This window comes from Neolamprologus brichardi, chromosome 9, assembly GCF_056152115.1.
Source record: "Neolamprologus brichardi isolate AB-2024 chromosome 9, ASM5615211v1, whole genome shotgun sequence".
Taxonomy (NCBI): Eukaryota; Metazoa; Chordata; class Actinopteri; order Cichliformes; family Cichlidae; genus Neolamprologus; species Neolamprologus brichardi.
This window is the reverse complement of record NC_142112.1, coordinates 5,909,475-5,924,720: the sequence shown is the minus strand read 5'-3', so window position 1 is coordinate 5,924,720 and position 15,246 is coordinate 5,909,475.

Genomic DNA, 15,246 nt, shown 5'->3' with positions numbered 1-15,246 from the left:
TTGGTTTATTCCACGCCCCTTTCCCAGCCCCCCACCCCCTACTCTGCCTTACAAACACACACACACACACACACACGCACAGTTTCCTCATTTCATAGGACATTACACTTCCCCGGAGAATATTAGAACAATGGCTATGACTTCATATCCAACACATGTACAGTACAGTGCAAAAGCTTCGAGTCACCTTCATTTCTTTATAATAGATGCAGTAAAACATCCGCAAATATACATCAAACAAACAACTGTCTTGAGCAAGCTTTCTGGTGATGTCTTTAAGCAGGAACAGTTCTCCAGGCTTCTTGGAGAACTGTTCTTTGGAGCTGGCTTGTTTTCTGTTCTCTGTCGAGATGACAATGATTAGGGCAGTGCATGAATGATGGTGTTCAGTTGTGTGTCTTTCACTCCACCGGCAGTGTGTTTAGGATCACCGTCATGATGAAAAACAAAGCCTGTCTTCCAGAAGTTATTACATGGAGGATCGACATCTTCTCCTGAGCCAACTAAAGGCGTCTCACAGGGTTCCATTCTGGGACCTATTTGATTTTTAGAAAAGGGTGGGTGCGACTCCGGGTTAGGGATGTTACTGGCCCAGGTGGAGAAGTTCAAGTGGCGTTTATTAGTATGGGTTGAATGGACAGCTGGACTGGGATGGTGTCCACAGTCATGTAAATACTGCGCTGATCTGTTGTAGTGAGGAGAAAACTGAGCATAAAAGCAAAGCTGTAAATTTACTGGTCACACTTGTACAGTGGGACAGAGTTAAAAAGACTCAGATCAGATCAGGTCCAGGTCCTATTCAGTTCATTTCCATCAGGATCTGATTTTGGATCCATTCACAGTGGCTTTTTTTGTCCCCCACAATCTGCATCTGTATTCAAAATTATACTGAAATACCTCACTAATAGTTGACCAACATATAGATTGCTTATTTCTTATTACATGTTTCCCTTAACTGATTAAACTTCAAGTCTTTTTTGAATGTTGGAAAGTTACCCTGCATTTCTGATTTAAATATGAAACAGGTACTCGAACGTAACTCAGTAAACATCTGCTCTGGCTATAAGAGAGCCATCATCAATCAGTGAAGTTTCAGTCCCACAGAAAAACTTGTCTGTAAACAATGTAACAAAAGGTATTCTGAGACATCTAATAAACCACTGCGGTTCATTGTGAAGTCAAGATTTTTTCTTACTTGAAGGCAAACTTCAGTGGTAACAGAATTCCTAACAAGGTCAGAGCACAGGCATGCTTCTCATTTTAAAAAATGAAGTCTATGTAGAAGTGTCTTTCACCTGCATCAGCTCCAGTGGCTCACAGGAACTTCTGTGGTTTTAGAGAAAACCCAAAGAAAATGATTCCACTGCTCCCTTAATCTTGACGAACTTTGGTGAGTAAAGTATGGCCCAATTTAGAGTACAACAGACAGTAAAATGATGATGATTGAAGGTGCTTTGTGATTGACAAATCACTAATGCATGCTAATGTTAAGTTCTTAAAATTGGACTTAATGCACAAAGTAGAGTGGGAGAAATATGCTTTTCTTCCCACCAGACGCAGTCAAGATGTAGTCTGTAGACAAAAGGGTGTAATAATATAACTGTGGGGCACTTATCTGAAGAAAGTTATTTAAATTGGATTTTTACATGCATGTTAATTTTGGCTCGAGTTTACTTCTACATCAGTCTCATAGTTGCTGCTGAGATCCGTCGTATTCTGCAGGTAATCTACACGTTTTAGACAGGCAGTGGTGATTTATCACTGTCAGGACCTTTAATTACTTTGCCTCCCATTCCTCTCCTCTCCGTAGCTACTTGCAGTTTCTTCATACTTAAAGCTTCGAGTACCAAATGAAGTACCTCCACACTTACAAAGCAACAATGTCATTTCACATTTCACATAGAGATATAATACATTTAATATTAAATAACAAGCATAGTTTATTCTGCTTCTTTTTACCAAAACAATGGTGCCGTCAGAAGAGATGCAAAAGCATTTCATTGGTGCAAGTTATAAGTCACAGTACTATTACAGGTCATAGTGAAAATTAAAAAACACATCACAGACCAAAAAAAATCCAACATCATAACAGAGGTCAAAAAGAAATAATATCATTGGATATGAAATTTGACAATTGTAGTTTATAATTTATACACATCCAGTTTTTATGAGTGCTTTCCCATTTTTTCCAAATTTCCCATGTAAACATGTGTTTTAATCTGTAACTGTTGGACTGTTTTTCATTCAGCTGTGGCTGAATAGTTTAGGGAGTAGTGCCGGTGGCATTGCTTGGATTTTTTTAGAGTATTTGATAGTTTTTTTTGCTCGAAATCTCAATATGAGGTCCAAAGAGATTGTTGTGGCTCCTCCAACCTATGGCCACGGCAGGCTAAACATGAGGACACAGATGACGCGCAACAATAAATGCATAAAATACACTTCTGTACCATTTGCTCCTTTTATTCCACATGCAACTGTCCAATATATAAATCAGCACATGGGATTAACTATTAAACAAATGCACAGATCGCACAAACAAATAACTGCAACTCACCAATAACTGCACTAATTACAATGCCAACTTAGAATTTGGCCTATGGCATCAATTAGTGCACAAATACACAAAAACCATCAAGTCACAGTCAAAATACATCAAAATCATTCAAGCTGCGGTCAACAGAAAGTTTTGCCTCATGCTCACCCTACCTTTCTGCTCATCAACATCAGGTGCCGTGAACAGGTGAGTGCAACCACATTTATCATCTACCACACCCATGAGACACGCCCCACACCCGTGCACCAATACAGTGAGTCCATTTAAACCAACCCACTTAGTCAAAAAGGAACAACTCATATGACTCCTACAGAGATGTTAAAGCAAGTGAAGGAACCCATCAGTGAAAAAACAAAATAAACCTATCAGAAATTGGCACATTCAGCAAAGGAAGGAATACAGCTCAGCAATTTTAAAAGGCTTGAAAGACCACAGAAGAAAATTAAGCTTGATGATTGCAGAAATATCCCATGGTGGTTTGCATGTCATGGTTTTTATGCAACACCTGACTACATTTAAGTGTTGTCCAAGTAGGGGAAAATAATCTAGCATTGAGTCCTAAAGGGTAATAGTTATCACGAGGATAAAACAGTAGTTGAAAAATCTCAATTACACAAATTTATTAAGTCATGTCAACAAACATGCTAATATTTCAGGCTTGTGGCATTCGTCAGAGCAAACTGGAGGTCATATCATGTATATCAACCCAGTATCACTGCAAAGCGTGTAATAGACACAGCGGTCCATCATGTCCATTTCACGCTTTGCCTCTCCAGAACACAAAATAGACGCACATGCACAAGTTGCAGTAAGTTGCATTAATCTGCAGTGCCAGCAGAGGGAGATATTTTATTTCAAGTCAACATGAAAATAATCACAGGACGTGTTTAAACAGACATTAGTAACACATTTACATGTAAATACATATTAGCCATCTAACTTAATTGCTTCTAGTTGTGAATGCAGCATCACGCCAGGGTGCATCTCAAAATGGTGCTTATGAGATTGGTACAACCGGAAGGGGCGGACCACATCCGCAAAATGTCTCAATGCATGCTCAATCATCCAGGAAATGAAATCCTGTTCATCTGGACGTAGCGTTTTCAGTGGGAGAAACGTTTCGTCACTCATCCAAGTGACTTCTTCAATCTCCAGCTGACTGCAGCTTTCCCCAACATTATAAACAGTACGTTTGCATAATGACTGAAATTAGCACCATTGGTAAACAAAGGGCTCTGAGGTCAGTTTCTTGATCAACAATATGCAAATTATCATGACCATTGGTCAACAACCACTGATCAAAGACAATTGATCAATAATAATTGATCATGAGTACCATTCACAGAGATTTGGGGAATGGCTGCAATCAGAGCACTGTAAGATGATGAAAAATGTGTCCCCTTCCACAGTTCAGAGATGGTTTCCCTTTTCATGTAAATGGCCTCCTTGACTCCCAAACTATCAATATTATTTTGCTTTGTTTCTTCCAGTGTGGAGGTCTTAACCACAGTCAGTTGTTACAAGTGTTGGGAAGGTTACTTTTAAAATGTATTCCATTACAGATTACAGAATACATGCCCCAAAATGTATTCTGTAACGTATTCCGTTACGTTACTCAATGAGAGTAACGTATTCTGAATACTTTGGATTACTTAATATATTATCATGCTATTTACAACTACATGAATGTACTATTGCTGTGTGATTTATTACGATTACTGACGGTCTGCGGCTCCGTAGTAAAGGGACCTCTGACTGATACGTCGGGTTCTGTGTTGGGCTCATAGCTGAAAAATAGCTTTACTTTGTTGTCTGGGTCAAGTTTTAGACAGAGAGAGGCGTTGAAAGGCTGCTCCAACGGAACTTATTGTTTCGGAGGAAAACATGAACACGGTGTACAGTCGAGTCTTAATAGCTTACTTACAACTGGGCTCGTCAGGCACTCTTCTTGGCTGCAGTGGTTATTATTATATTTACATGCTTCCAGCTCCCGTTTTTGCTCGATGACAGCTCATACTTTTCTACTCTCCTTTTTCTCCCTCCCTCGCTCACAGACACATAACGTGTATGGCAGTCCATTCTCCCTGCAGCACGGACTACACTGCCCATGATGCTACATTCTTTAGGGCGATGCCTGCAGCATTCTGCCTATTAGCTTAGCACAACAACAAAAAGGCCTCTCTCACCCAGGAAACACACAGTGGCAGAGAGAGCGTCACCCTGTAACCATGGCAACCGTAACGCTGCCGCTGGAACAACATAACAGATCAAACAAAACCCAAACAGTCCTGACCTGCGACAATATGAAACAGGAAAGTACCTCCGTGTAATCCATTTATTTCAACAAAGTAACTGTATTCTAAATACCACCTTTTTAAACGGTAACTGTAACGGAATACAGTTACTCATATTTTGTATTTTAAATAGGTAATGGCTTACATGTATTCTGTTACTCCCCAACACTGGTTGTTACTGCCTGGTCCAGCCTTGAATCTCTTTCTTCTGGCTGTAGCCTTCCAACATTGTCATCTTTTGAGATATACACACTAGGGCTGGGTATCGTCACTGATTTCTAGAATTGATTCGATTCTGATTCACAAGGTCCCGAAACGATTCAATCCACAATGCGATTCAATTCGATTTGTATCTGGGAAATTTAGCCTCAGACAGTCAGAAATATTATAATTCAGATCAGCACATTTACATATTTTTGTATCTATAAAAAGGAAGCTGACACTCGCAAGACTTTATCAAAGGTGTGAGAATCACAGCAGCTGCCTTTGTGTCAAAGTAGCTGAAGATAAAACACAGAAAAACATGAAGGTGATTTTCCTGGCCTGGGATTTTTTTTTTTAAATATTCTGCAATAGATCAAAAACGAAAGAAAACCATTAATCAACATATGAACATCACCTCTGAAGTTACAGCGGTTTTATTAGAGACACAGCTGAGCGTTTTGCATTTTGCATAATTTTAAAAAGTTTCAATTTGTTCAGTATTGAATGGCAGAAATTAGGTTTTCTTTTCGGAAGTAAGTAAAAGGATAAAACAGCGGCTGACAGCCTGAAAACAACGGTAGACTTGTGCGTAACAAGCAAGCGAATAATGCAGAAAACAGATTTTTAGACAGGAAACTGTTCTTGAAGTACAGAGAGAGAGAGAGAGAGGGAGAGAGAGCTGTGCATGAAGTGTGGTGGAAGCAAAACAGCAAAAGTCAGAGTGAATTCATGACGATGTTTATGTGAAGCGTAGTTTGGATCTTCTTTTGCTGCTGGTTCGGTCAATATTGTTTGGAGAAAGATCAAACTAGCAGCTTTAGAATCAGCACAAAAAGGGCGTGAACACAAAATGCGGACCCACCGAAACATCAGAATCAGCAGCTGTCGGCTTTCAGCCCCGACCGTGTTGGTGCCGTGGGGTGAGAAAGGCGACATCTCACTGATTCTGATCCGTCGGCGGGTCCGAGCTTTGTGTTTACATTTATGTGCAGAATCTGTGTTCCTGCTCTCATTCACTGTTTTAGCTGTTTGGTGGTTGTTGAAATTTTGTGAGGTTTCACCTGAGATTCTGGCATTTCGGTCAAAATAAATTTATATTAAAAAATCGATTCAGGATTTTAATGAATCGATTTTACGTTATCCAAGCCAGAATCAATTTTAATCGATAAATCGATTATCAAACCCACCCCTAATACACACCAGGAGCTACTCTAGCCACAGGATAAACCTCTTTCACTGTTCCTGTGGTGCAACAAGAGGAGCATAAAAGAAACCTGGGGTTGTTCTTATTTTTTTCAGTCACTGATTAATGGTTAGATATACCAGATTTATGGAGGGCTTTTTATTATAGAGCAACAAACTATTCCAGTAAAAAAAATTAAATGCAGATCTACTAGATTTGTGAGACACCATATCCTCTCCAGCTTATGATTTATCTGCTTTAAGGTGCACGTTTTAGAGATATACCAGGGAGTCAAGTAATTCAGGTAGCTGGTAAATGTTGAGGCTGTCATTTTCAGTGTCTACATGGATGTTAATCACAAACAATAATTCTTTTTCCAAATCTCGGCACAAAATCACATAAAAGTCTGAGAAATCTGATAGAAACTCTGAACTAGTTCCAGGTGGAAGATAGATAACAACAAATAAAATAGCTTTTTGAGTTATCGGGATACTTTGCAAGATGTGTTTCCATGTTTCCAAGGCACAGATTCTTTAGAGGCCTGGAAGCAGAAAAAGCCCTCCTTGTGCAGTACTGGTGTAGCGAAGGATAATACTGACCTCTATCCTGCTCGTCTTGGCCTCCAGAAGGTTGATGGCTTCTTGATCCTCTCTAGTTCTGGTTATTTGTTCTCACAGTACATAAGGAAGGTAAAAAATCAGGCTGCCATAATTTTTCCACAATTTGTTTCAGTTCTAGCTCTGCCAGCCACTGTTATGGACAAGCCGAGTTGGTCCATCCAATGTGAATCTTCATGGCAGCCGGACATGCTGGTGGCTCAAGAATTACTGGTGCAATAGGTTTTATAACATGGCTTTGATCAGCACCAACAAAGGATGGAAATGTTCCAAAGACTGTAAGGGAAGATCTTTGAGGTGCTTATATTTTGTCAGAATGGCAGCAGGATAGGAACGGTCATTCAGGCCAAGGAATTTAGCTGAAAGTGTCTGGAAGGTCTTATGAGACTTGGCTGCAGGAGATATCTGGAACAATAGAGACGGGCTGCTAATAGTTTGGACATCTTGGCGGCTCATTCTTAAGGCCAAGCTGTTTTCTGCACCTTACATACCAAGTGTCAGTGTAGCATTGGAGAGGAGCATGGTAAGTTCATCATGCTGATAGATGTGTACTTTAGTTGTGGAGCAAGACTCTGAGTATCTTAAGGAGGACTCGTTTGTAATCTGTGGGCTTGTCCAGATATGTTCTAGAGACCTTTAGAATTTGTATGAGTTTTCCTCATGTAAGATGTGAAGGTGATGGACCTTGCAGATACTGCATGGCTTCTTCAGTCTGCACTGGGTTGCCTGGTGACTCAGCAATCTGATCCCTATTGAATACCTTAAGCTGGTGCATTGACTGAGGCAGTGGCCATCTTTGTTGCAACAGGGTAGATGGTCTTGGATGTTCTTTTCTTGCTGACTGACTGATTAAGCTTAGCGGCCTGTGGATTTAATAGTAATAGTAACTGAATGTGTTGGTGGCTTGAGCTGCCATTTCTGATTTTGACTGCACTTGTTTCTGTCCTTTGCTGTTGGTCTGTATTTCTAAGCTTTGACACCATGTTTCATACTGGAGGCGCTCTGATAGGCCAAAGAGGGTGAACACTGCTCCACGTTGGCAACCTATTCGTCTGCAAAACTCTTTTCATTGTATCGCTCTTGGCAACTTAGAAGTCACTGCACACGTGACCCACATCTTAACACAGGTTCAACGTCTGGGCCAAGACTTTGAGACAAGCTGGAGCTAAGGTGAATACTGATTTTTTTTTGACCAGGATATGTCCTTCAACGCACATATTAAACAAATATGTAAGACTGCGTTCTTCCATTTGCGCAACATCTCTAAAATTAGAAATATCCTGTCTCAGAGTGACGCTGAAAAACTAGTTCATGCATTTATTACTTGCTGGCTGGACGACTGCAATTCATTATTATCAGGATGTCTTTAAAACTCACTGAAAAGCCTTCAGCTAATCCAAAATGCTGCAGCAAGAGTCCTGACAGGGACTAGAAAGAGAGAGCAGATTTCTCCTGTTTTGGCTTCCCTTCATTGGCTTCCTGTTAAATCCAGAATTGAATTCAAAATCCTGCTCCTCACAAACAAGGTCTTAAATAATCAGGCCCCATCTTATCTTAATGACCTTGTAGTACCATATCACCCTATTAGAGCACTTCGCTCCCGCTCTGCAGGCCTACTTGTTGTTCCTAGAGTATTTAAAAGTAGAATGGGAGGGAGAGCCTTCAGTTTTCAGGCCCCTCTTCTGTGGAACCAGCTTCCAGTTTGGATTCAGGAGACAGACACTATCTCTACTTTTAAGATTAGGCTTAAAACTTTCCTTTTTGCTAAAGCATATAGTTAGGGCTGGACCAGGTGACCCTGAATCCTCCCTTAGTTATGCTGCAATAGATGTAGGCTGCCGGGTGATTCCCATGATGCATTGAGTTTTTCCTTTCCAGTCACCTTTCTCACTCACTATGTATTAACAGACCTCTCTGTATTGAATCATATCTGTTATTAACCTCTGTCTCTCTTCCACAGCATGTCTTTATCCTGTCTTCCTTCTCTCACCCCAACCGGTCGCAGCAGATGGCCGCCCCTCCCTGAGCCTGGTTCTGCCGGAGGTTTCTTCCTGTTAAAAGGGAGTTTTTCCTTCCCACTGTCGCCAAAGTGCTTGCTCATAGGGGGTCATATGATTGTTGGGTTTTTCTCTGTATCTATGAAGCGCCTTGAGGCGACTTTTGTTGTGATTTGGCGCTATATAAATAAAATTGAATTGAATTGAATTTAATTGATCCAGTGATACAGATGTTCCAGTGGTAAAAGTTCTTAGGGGTGTCTGAGCTCCTGAGTAAAGGAAGATGGATTTATTCACAGGAGCTTCCAGCTGATTTTAAACAGAAACTTGGAACACAACCTGCTGCCGACAGTTTTAGTCTTCATTCTCTCAACTGCAGAATCTTCTTCTGCCTAATAGAAAAAAAAAAAATCAAGGAATAAAGTTGTGTCTAAGAATCTATATTTATTTCTTCCAGGACTTCCAGGAACTGAAGACCTCTACAGGGAGTCTTCCAGTTGGAGAATTGACTGGACAGCGGGTGGTGATTTCATACCTGTCCATCTGTAATCTGTGAATTTAATGTTTTCTGGAGCAGGTTAGATTCCTGATTAAGAAGTGAACCACTTTTGTAATGCAGAAAACCCAAGGCTAACCTCAAAGTTACCCGGATAAGATGAAACCCTGCTTTGTTAGCCTCTGATATGGGTTGAATGGGTTGTAGTGCTAATAGGAAAAACAGTTCTGGGGCCAAAACAATCAGAGACAGACAGAGATATCTCCTCACGGATTTATCTGCTTCTGTCTTTCATTTCCGGCATTTCTATTAGATGACTGCACCGTGATGCAGTAATTACTGGGACTCAGAGGATGTAAACACTCCAGTGTTATAGTTAACCCCATAAGGGATCCCACAGGAGCACAAATGCAAAACAGAAAGAGGAGGAAATAGAGGAGGACAGAGAGAGCGAGAGAGAATGAATTATGAGATTCAGCTCAGACAGCAGAGATCTGCAGAGAAAGAATCAATGGTAATGTATAGGTCTAATGAGGGAGAGAAAGGAAAGAAAAGCATAAAATGAAACACAGACAGCGCTGCATTTATGTGATACTAAAGTAAACATATATCTCCATAATCTCCGTTTGGCTGTGACAGTGATTTATGAGTCTGGCGTGACAGGCAGTTGCAGCAGTAGAGGGTTTACGGATGATTGCACTCTTGAAGATGATTTTGTCACTTGAGATTATTTGGGCTCTTTGTCACAACCTTCACGTTGTTTTTTGATTTATGTGCTTCAGTCTTGGGGAATGTAACTTTTTGCTGTCAGGAGAAATATAAATAACTGCTGATAACAGCCCGACTCTCTTTTTACTACCTTTATTTAGATGCTCGATACTTTACGTGCCTTATCAGAGAGACTTATGTTTGATAAAAGTGTCACTCGTAAGCAAAAGAAAAAGAACTTTTTTTAAAATTGTACTTATTTGCAGCCCCTCTCTTCAAAGGTGAGGATTGATGTCACACAAATCTTTGTTTTTCTTGCAGGTCCAGTGCAAATTACTCAAGTAGTGAATTTTTAACTACCATTTTTTCTTTTTCTTTAACTTATTATGTTTTATATTCTATGTCCAAGACAATCAAATGATTGGACAGACAGGTCCCATGGTTTATCACATGTTAAGAGCCTTTAAAGCTTTGGGCAGATGTCTGAATGATTTCTGTGTACTAATGCAATTAGCACAGCATTTTTATACATAGCAACAGAACAGAAATATAACAATAAGAAAGAACAACAATATCCAGTAGCATCAATGCCATTTAGCAATTGAGATTTTTTTTGCCATGCAAGATTTCCAGTACAAGACATTATCTTGGCACATCTACTGCTCCAAGCAGCATTATGTTCTCTTTTTATTTGAGATTCGAGCCTTTTCATCTGGCCTTTACTGCACTTTTACAAGGTCTGTGACACTTTTGAGGAAGATTTACAAACCATTCAGAACCACAGATGATCTGCCACAGAAACATACATTTGTGTGTTCACCATCAGTTTTCCTACAATGCTGACCTGATGCTGCAGGCATGGAGACTGTGAGCAGGCGTTGGAAGAGATTCAGGAATCTGGTGCCTTTTGCAGCATTTCTCATGGAATTATCTTATAAATAATATTACCTGCTCTGAGCTACACACTTGAGTGAAGTTCTAATACATTATTAGTCTCTTACTCAGCACTAAGTAGCAAATACTGAAGTGGAATTTAAAATTACAAAGAGTAAGAACAACATTGAAAAGGATGTCTATTTCAATAGCGGGAGTTAAATTCTGGAATGAGTTAGAAGAAGAAATAAAGGTCAGTAGTGATATAAACCAGTTTAAAATAAAACTCAAAAAAGAAATTTTAAATAAGTATAAGAATGAAGAAAATGCAATTAACCCAAGACAGCAGTCAAACTGATGTTTATTTTCTTCTGCAAATTAGCAAATTTAAATATAGTTTTAGTTGAACATGAGAAAATATGTTTTTTGTGATGTTCTAAGTTGAAGGCGTTGTAACGTTTTTGTTGTTCAAATTTAGATGATTCAATTCAATTCAGTTCAATTCAATTCAATTTTATTTATATAGCGCCAAATCACAACAAAAGTCGCCTCAAGGCGCTTCATAGATACAGAGAAAAACCCAACAATCATATGACCCCCTATGAGCAAGCACTTTGGCGACAGTGGGAAGGAAAAACTCCCTTTTAACAGGAAGAAACCTCCGGCAGAACCAGGCTCAGGGAGGGGCGGGGCCATCTGCTGCAAACGGTTGGGGTGAGAGAAGGAAGACAGGATAAAAGACATGCTGTGGAAGAGAGACAGAGGTTAATAACGATGAGGATGTAAACCTGAGGGGGTCGGGCTAAATAAGTATATACTTCTGCCTTCTCCTTTTCAAACAACTGCATGGAATGATTTTATGAAACGTTGGTGAATGTATATGTTTGAAATAAAAAAGAACTGAACTGAACTGAACTCTCACTTTTGATGATCTACATATTTGGTTTGGCAAAGATTTTATGCTCTTTCTAATGCAAGCCTCCTCATTCCTCTGGGCTTAAGTCTGGCACTAGGAGCGCACTAGCTTGTGGCAAATGCATTTGTCTGTAAATTGCACATCTTCACGTGTGTGCGCTTGCTAACTAAGCCTGTCCCTTTAGCATATTTTTCAACATGTAGGGTAGTGCCATAAGCTTCCATGGATGTCCTTAAAAGTCTGAAACACACACTATGAGACCATGTCCCGATTTTCTCTACCCGAGGTGTCAGCAGGAGTGAAAATGGAGAAGCCTGCTGGATGCAGTTATCAAATAGAAATCACTCAGTGCTTTATGTAAATGAAGAAAACAACCCGTAGAGAGAAACTCTACTGTAATCAAACATTAAGTCAAACGCATGCAACAAAATAATCAGTGTCACATTAAAGATCCATGCAGTATCATTGTGGGTGGCTATAGCTCAGTCAGTAGAGTGGATCATCTACTAATCAGACAGATTGAAGGTTAGATCCTCAGCTACTCCTCCATGCATGTCAAAATGTTACCGGATAAGATGGAGAACTCTGCATCTGCTGGTGCATGTTTTTCTGGGAGTGTTAAACAAGGTGCTTAGGTGGGGGAAAAGCACATTTTTGTGCAACTGGATGAGGATTATAGCAAAAAGTGCTTTGACTAGTGCATTCACTATTCACTAACGAACAGCAACGTTGTAAGGAGACAGAAGCTGACTAGAGCTCAGCATCATCCTGCTAACACTGGGACCAGCTGAGAACACTGTGTGTGTGTGTGTGTGTGTGTGTGTGTGTGTGTGTGTGTGTGAGAGAGAGAGATGCAGGGTAATTGGTGTCAGCTTTAATTAGCGGCTCTGTGTCGGACACCATATAGAGCTGCTGAACTGGTGACACTATAAAACCAACCTTTATACCCATTAACCCTGAACATGTGGAAGCTGAAGAAGGATGGATGTTATGCAGAGTTCAGGGTGGAGTGGGTGGAGATGGGGGTGATATGTGACAAAGGGATGGCAGAAAGAGTGAAAGGAAAGGGTTATGCGATGATAGTGACACATGAGGCTGAGCTGCAGGTATAAAGATTTTTACTGGGAGTGTCCGGGATGGACGGGATTAGAAACAAATCCATCAGAAATATGTCGGAGTGTGTCAGAGCAGGCAAGGCTGAGATGGTTTGGACATGTGCAGATGAGGAACGGTGGAGATGAGTATGGAGCTGCCAGGCAGGAGCAAAAGAGGAACACCATGAATGTAAAAGATTCATGAATGCAGTGAAGGAGGACACGCAGAGGGTTGGTGTGACAGAGGAGGATGCTGGGGATGAGCTGAGGTGGCGGCAGATGATTTCGATCCCTAAAGGAAGTAGACAAAAAAAGATTTAAGGGGGAATGCAAGTGACGCTTGCATTTTTAGTATTTTAGTTTATGTGGAACTGTCCTTGAATTTTCAGATTTAAATAAAGACAATTCCACTATAAACAAAACCCATGCTCATGAAATTTGGTAGTAATATAAAAATATATACAATTAAAATGAGATTATCATTACAGGTAAAAATGTGCTTTTAATCTTACCTGCCACAGATATGCACCATCTCAAATACAGACTTCTGCTTCCATCTTGTGGCAGTTGGGGGAAATGCTGCAGCTCAAGACATGAAAATGAGAATTCTGCATCAAGATGATGGGAGAAGTCATTCAACAGTTTATACACATTTGAACATTACTGTGCATAATTCATGACACACATGCTTCTGTTTTTGCTGACAAATAGCACACTGCTTCAACAGCGTTGAGTTCTGGGGTGTGGCCTCTCCATGGCTCGCTGTCTTTCATTGTGTGTGCGTTTTAATCCAAGTATGCTTTTACTGCTTTTACTATTTGGGATCATTATGCTGAAAAACAAAGCCGTTGCCAATCAGACATTTGCTCCAGTGTCACAAAACAATAAACATCTGGCCAATAGAAAGTGGAGCCGTGACAGTCACAGCTGCAGTTGTGGGTCACACACCCACTTCTAACTGGGCGAGTATAATGCTGTCTCTTTTGTCTTGTATATGCTCTGATTGGCTGGATTATCTTCTGACTCAATGCATTCCCATGATGCATTGAGTATTTCTTGTTCACTCACCTGTCTGTACTGAATCATACTTGTTAACCTCTGTCTCTCTTCCACAGCATGTCCTTTATCCTGTCTTCCTTCTCTCACCCCAACCGGTCGCAGCAGATGGCCCCGCCCCTCCCTGAGCCTGGTTCTGCTGGAGGTTTCTTCCTGTTAAAAGGGAGTTTTTCCTTCCCACTGTCGCCAAAGTGCTTGCTCATATTGGCTCATGAGATTGTTGGGTTTTTCTCTGTATGTATTACTGTAGGGTCTACCTTACAATATAAAGCGCCTTGAGGCGACTGTTGTTGTGATTTGGCGCTGTATAAATAAAACTGAATTTGGAGCACAGAGCATTTTATCTGGATCTTTGCATTTCCACAAGCTTTTAAAATACAGTGCAAAAACTAAAGAGCACTCTCCACAGAACACTTATTGGTTTAATCAGTAAATAAGACAACTTTCAGCACGTTTGCAGTGTTTATTTACAGCACAGCACATTCATGTACAAATCTGTTTAGCTTATCATTTCACAGACATTTACAGGACAGACCCAATTGAAGCCTGGAGAGTTCATCGCTTCCACGTCCAAGCTGGAAATGATCCGTGTCCACATCAGGAAGGACTGAACTCTGAGGAGACCAGTCTGTTTTCTAAAAGGAAGGTTTTCTATGTGACGTGGGTCTTTAAATCATATTGTTTTACACTAACACAAATTTTTGAAAAAAAGTCTCAGTAATATTTGTAACATTATACAGAAATACTACTGCTGACAATAATAACCATGAAAAACAGCAAGAAGTGAGACCATCGTTCTCTGCGCATGGCACTAAATACAAATACACACAGGAGGCTCAGTGAAATGCAAACATGCCAACAGATTTGATCGTTGGCAACTTTATTTAGCCACCACCCTCCTGCTGAGGTCATGAGTCCAGGCTGCTCTGAGGGTACATTTCCTGTCAGTCACTCTGCGTGCTCCAACTTCTCTGAAATATTTTGCTGGCATCAAATTAAAAATCTTAAATCTTAATAAAATGAGCGGAAATAGAAACCAGAGATCATATGTTTGAGTAATCTTTATCTGAGAGCTAAGGTGAAATAAATAAAGCTTGCAGAGTCATACAGTGGCACTCATACTCAAACCCCATTGGCTCACAGGGGGCCTACGAGGAAGGACCACAGCACTTGCACACTGCTCGTGTCTTCTTCTTGTCTGATGCTCACACGGAAACTCTGTTTGAATCCAGATATATAGACTACACTGCTTCT